Source organism: Onychomys torridus, chromosome 21, assembly GCF_903995425.1.
Source record: "Onychomys torridus chromosome 21, mOncTor1.1, whole genome shotgun sequence".
Classification (NCBI taxonomy): Eukaryota; Metazoa; Chordata; class Mammalia; order Rodentia; family Cricetidae; genus Onychomys; species Onychomys torridus.
The window spans coordinates 9255601-9261626 of NC_050463.1; the positions used below are offsets into that span (position 1 = coordinate 9255601).

Below are 6026 nucleotides of genomic sequence, written 5' to 3' on the forward strand. Positions count from 1 at the left end.
AAAGCGTTCTTCCCATTTTTTGTTTGTCTGTTCCTCTACTTTATTTTTGATTTCTTCTATATAAGGCTCTAGCCTCTTCATGATGTTACTTATAAGGTTGTTTTCTTCTTCTTCTTCCATTTCATGATGTTCAGTTCTAGCTGTTCGAGAAGGGCTAGGTTCTGGTGATGCTGTATTGCTCTTTATTTTGTTGTATGTACTTCTGCCTTGGCGTCTGCCCATCTCCTCATGTGTTTGTTCTTGGTCTTATCAGTGCACTTGGTGCAGACAGAGCTGACAGATTTAGGGTTCCTCTTTCTGGTCCAGATGGAAGCTCTGGACCAGATGGGAGCTCTGGTCCAGATGAGAGTGCTGGCCGGATAGGAGCTGGAGTCTGGACTCTGAGTCTCAGGAAGTCCTTGGGGTCTCCTTATCTTGCCCAGATGGGATCTCCTCTTGTCCAGATGGAAGTTCCGGGACAGGATGGAAGCTCTGGTCCAGATGGGATTTCCAGGGCAGGATGGAATGCTGGACACTAGTCTCTAAGTCTCTGGAATTGGCTGGTGTCTCCAGCAGATGGGTGTGGTGGCAAGGTGTTAAAGGTTGTAGTGTCCACCAGTGGGTCTCTCTCTCTCTGGTTCTGATGGCAGCTCCGGGGCAGATGGGAGCCTGGGGCTGGTCTCTGAGTCTCAGGAAGTAGCTGGGGTCTCTGGCAAATGGGTGTTGGGGCAGGGTGTGGAGACTGCAAGGTCTACCTGCAGTCTTGGAAAAGGGGAGCCTTCCCACAGGGCCTGCAGATTGGCCAGAAACTGGGGCCAAGTTGGGCAGGTCCTCCCAGGATGGTGCCCAGGGTTGGGATCCAGGGGTGGTTGCCTCTCTGGCTATAACCCCAGGCCCTCACCTCTGGTCTAGATGGGAGTTCCGGTGCAGATGGGAGCTGGGGGTTGGTCTCTGAGTCTCAGGAAGTGGCTGGGGTCTCAGGCAAATGCATGTGGGGGCATGGTGTGGAGACTGCAGGGTCTGCCTGCAGTCTTGGAAAAGGGGAACCTTCCCACAGGTCCCACAGATTGGCTGGAAACTGGTGCCAAGGTGGGCAGGTCCTCCTAGGATGGTGCCCAGGGGTGGGACCCAGGGGCGGTTGCCTCTCTGACTATAACCCCCAAAATATTGAATGCTTCATGAATTTGCCTGTCATCCTTGTGTAGGGGCCATGCTAATCTTCTCTGTATCCTTCCAATTTTAGTATATGTGGTGCTGAAGTGAGCACACAAAGGTGTTATTATGGAATCAGCCTTTTCAGAACTCAAAGCAGTTGCCCATTGAAATCCTGAATATGTATCAGACACCAGATATAATGCAAATTCTAAATGATCTTAATAATAAACCCAGTGCCAGATATCAGGGTAAATGCTGGAAGATGAGAGGAGCATCCAAAGTCACATCTTAACCTCCAGGAGTTCTCATACTGAAAAGAGGAATGAGCGCCGGTCTCTGCTTACCTTATATTTCTTTCTCTGCCCAGCCACCTTATTTCCTGTCTGTCTGTTCAGACCTCCAGACCTCTATGGTTACCAAATGGATCCACCCTCTGATCTTCAGGCAAGCTTTATTTGTTAGAGCACAAACAAAATATCACCACAATTCATTAATGTTTTCTGTGTAATCATGAGGATAGACATTTGGAGACCAGAAACACCCATGTCCTCATGATCATAGAGCAGGGATGACATGATCTAGGAGCATTCTTTCTTCTAGTGTAGGCAAGAAAACAGAGTCCCAGTTTCCTAGATGGACCCTGCCTCAAGAATAATATCATAATGCCTTATTCTGACAATCATATATTCACACTTGTGCATTCACCTCTACAAACATGGACACACACACACACACACACACACACACACACACACACATACACACACACCACACCACATCATACCAGACCACACCAAACAAGCAAACTTTTAAATACAATCTGTTAAAATACATAGCCTTATCAGGCAATGTGGCAAACACCTTTATTTCCAGCACTCAGGAGGCAGAGACAGGCAGATCTCTGTGAATTCAAGTACAGCCTGGTTGACAGAGCAAGTTCTAAGACATCCATGGCTACAAGAGAAACCCTGTCTCAAAAAACAAAACAAAACAAAAAAGCATTGTCTTTAATGGTATATACTCTGAGGTTTGTTTGCTATACCTCATTTCTTTTGTTTGGATATACATGAAAGGTATGACAAATGCACAAGTGAGCATGGCAAAAGTGAATATTTCATCTCATCTTCTAGAATGAAGTCAGGATGTTGGAGAAGACCAAATACTAATTTAACTTTCTATCAATATAGGCTACATTTTCATACTCAATAAATCTGCAATTTCTGGAATGTCCTCCATTATTAATCTCCCTGTTCTCTTCTTTAGCTTACATTTGGGCCTTTTGAAGCCAATATGAATGACCCTGTACATTTTCCCTTTCTTTGTCAGATGGCTGCCAAGGACTCTTCTCTGGCCTTAGGCATGGCCTCATTGTTTGCCAATTTCAGATGGAAATGGGTAGGGTTTTTCATCTTAGATGATGAGAAATGCCTTCACTTTGTCTCAGACTTGATACCAGAGATGGAAAGAAACAGAGTCTGTGCAGCATTCATAGAAATGATCCCAGTCACTCATAAGTTCTACATGAGTAACAATGATGTATACCATAGCCTGATTGTGAAGAATTCAGCAAACGTTTTTTATCATTTATGTCAACATTGAATCTTATTTAGCTGTGCTATTTAGAAGATGGGAGTTTAGGCTCCCATGGAGTAACTGGGTCACCACATTACAATGGAAAGTTAATTACTGCTATGAGGAACTTCATTCTGGACTTATTTTATGGACTCTCAGCTTTTCTCAGCATCATGGCAAAATTTCTGCTTTCAAAGATTTTGGAAAGACAATCAATCCTTCCAAGTACATGGAAGACATTTCCCTGAAGGATTGTGGGAGATTTATTTTAACTGCTCACTATCTAAAGCTTCCTGAACATTATTTAAAAAATCATTCATCAAGGGGTTTATTGAAGTGGTTACCTTGGTATCACTATGAAATGTCCATTAATTATGGTGGTTACCATATGTACAATGATGTATAAGCTGCGGCCCACACCTCCACAAGATGCTTATGCAACAAATAGACATACAACCAATGAAAAATGGTGGAAGACTAGTAAGTCTCACCTGGAAGGTAATGATCTTTTCTTTGGATGGTGTATAGTGTTACCAAGGTAACTTAATGCCCCATGGGTGCTTGAAACAAGTGCCTTTAAATTCTTTATAGCAAAGATAAGATATTACAGACATTTTTACTGCCTAAAAGGAAACTCTAGACCTGAGTAGAAATCAGAGTTAATATATCAATATCATGGGATGAAACACTTATATACTGAGGCAAACAGTTCAGGTTAATGAGGCCATCAGCACCATGCCTTCTAAGATCCTCAACAAGTAAATTCTTATCTCTTCCCAAGAGTTTCTTAAATGAGAAGTGAACTGATATTTCAAGATCATATAGATTATCACCATATAAAGTAAACTTAGAACATCTCATGAAACTGTATCTGCTATAGACACTGTCTTAGATTTCTTTCCTTTGCCATGATAAAATATGTAAAGAAAAGGCACGTAAGCAAGAAAGGGTATAGTTGTAAGTTTTCTCTGGTCCCTCCAAGCTCCTGTGGCCCAGTGGTCCCACAGCTGCTTTTGAAATAATCACTCAGAGACTTATATTATTTTCAAACTATACAGCCTAATGGCTCAGGCTTCTTTCTAACTAGCTCTTACATCTTCAATTAACCTATTTCTACAAATCTATACTTTGCCATATGGCTTGTAGATTACTGGTACTTTACATCTTGCTTCTCATGGTGGTAGCTAGCAGCATCTCCTCTGCTCTCCTTTTTCCTTCCTCTCTCTCCAGTTGGAATGTACTGCCTACCCTTATTCTGCCTCACCATTGGTCAAACAGTTTTATTTATCAACCAATCAGAGCAACACATACTCACAGCATACAGAACAACATCCAACAGCACTTCCCCTTTTCTATGTAATCAAAAAGAAAGGTTTTAACCTTAGCATAGTAAACTTACATATGACAAAACAATTATCAAGCAATAATTACAGTTACAATATTTAATCTATTTGTATTTTGCAACATTAAAGAAAATATTCTATCATTGATCCTTTATTTGTGAGCCAAAGTTTCATAACTAATTTATCTTTTTATCATAACCAAGGAAAATTGCAATTATAACTATCTAGTCTTCAACTACATCAAAGACTCCAGAAGGATATAATATTATCTAAGTAAACAGGAAGATCATTGTAAGCAGTTTCCAGAAATCTAGAATGACAGAGACAGCTGGCTGTCTGGACAGTCACCTAAAGTTCCTCTGCAGTGTTGGAGCTTCCACCTTCAGTCTATAGGCCTGGAGTGTCTCAGTCATTTCTTTCTTTGTTTTGTAGAATGTCTGGCAGTTTCCTCTGCAAAGCAGGAACCTGAAGGACCATCTTGCCTTGCAAAGTTCAGTGATCACCTTTCTATGGGTCCTGCATATCCAGTTGATACAACATTTTGTCAAGCAGTCCAGGCAAGAAATGTTTCTTGCATAAGTGGCTATTTTTGTCAAGAAGAAGATAAGCTCCATATGGGGTGTCTTCAGTACCCATCTTTCTCTTTGAAGTAAATTGGTGCTGCCAGGAGCAAACTTGTCTCACCATCCAGAAAGTCTAAGTTTTTAAAACATTTTAAATGCCACATTTTATAGGTCTTTGAAGTGTTTGAAGATTGACTAACTGAATTGTATTTATGTATACCTAGAAAACTTAACTAGGTATATATAAGTTTGATTATCAAAGAAGACTAATTATTAATCTGTATATCTTAATTATCCACTATAATTTAAATGAGTACCATAAACATAATAACTGAAACAAGAGTAAAAATATACATACAGTATAACAAAATAAAGTTTAAATTTGTATCAGTAAACTAAAATCTATAGCAATATAAAACATTTTAAACAAGTTGTTACTCTTTTTCTCCTTTTTTATTTATTATATTTGTGTTTTAATTTTACATATCAGCCATGGGTTCCCCCTGTCCTCCCCCTTCCTGCCCCTGCCCCACCTTCCCCCCAGTCCCTCCCCTCCATTTCTATCTCCTCCAGGGCCAAGACTCCCCTGGGGATTCAATTCAACCTGGTGGATTCAGTACAGGCAGGTCCAGTCCCCTCCCTTCCAAGCTGAGCAAAGTGTCCCTGTATAAGCCCAAGGTTCCAAACAGCCAGCTCATGCACTAAGGAGAGGTCCGGGTCCCACTGCCTGGGTGTCTCCCAAACAGTTCAAGCTATTCAATTGTCTCACTTATCCAGAGGGCCTGATCCAGTTGGGGGCTCCATAGCTTTTGGTTCATAATTCATGTGTTTCCATTAGTTTGGCTTTTTGTCCCTGTGCTTTTCCAATCTTGGTCTCAACAATTCACGCTCTTACAGTCCCTTCTCTTTCTTGACAATTGGATTCCTGGAGCTCCACCTGGTGCCTGGCCAAGGACCTCTGCATCTACTTGCATTAGTTATTGGATGAGAGTTCCAGAAGGATTGTTAGGGTGTTTAGTCATCTGATCACCAGACTAGGTCAGATCAGGCTTTCTCTTGACCATTGCCAGCAGTCTATAGAGGATGTATCATTGTGGATTTAAGGGGACATCTCCAGCACTCTGCCTATTCCTGTTCTCATGTGGTCTTCATTTATCATGGTCTGTTATTCCTTGTTCTCCCTTTCTGTTCTTGATCCAGCTGGGATCTCCTGCTCCCCTAAGCTTTCTTTCCCTCAAACCTTGCCCTTCATTACTCCCACTGTCATCCAGGTTGTTCATACAGATCTCATCCATTTCTCTGTCATTGGGTGATCCCTGTGCCTTTCCTAGGGTCCCGTTTTCTAGGTACCCTCCCTGGAGTTGTGTAGCAGTCTAGTCATCTTTGTTTTACATCTAGTACCCTCCTATAAGTG

The 6026-nt window shown here is 41.7% G+C and overlaps 1 non-coding gene across 1 annotated transcript; it reads right to left on the reverse strand.

Moving 5' to 3' along the window:
• Nucleotides 1–1139: 1139 nt before the first annotated feature.
• LOC118572068 lies at nt 1140–1246 on the reverse strand. Its single transcript, XR_004943444.1, has one exon. It is a non-coding gene; the product is annotated as a U6 spliceosomal RNA (small nuclear RNA).
• Between the last annotated feature and the right edge of the window lie 4780 nt (nt 1247–6026).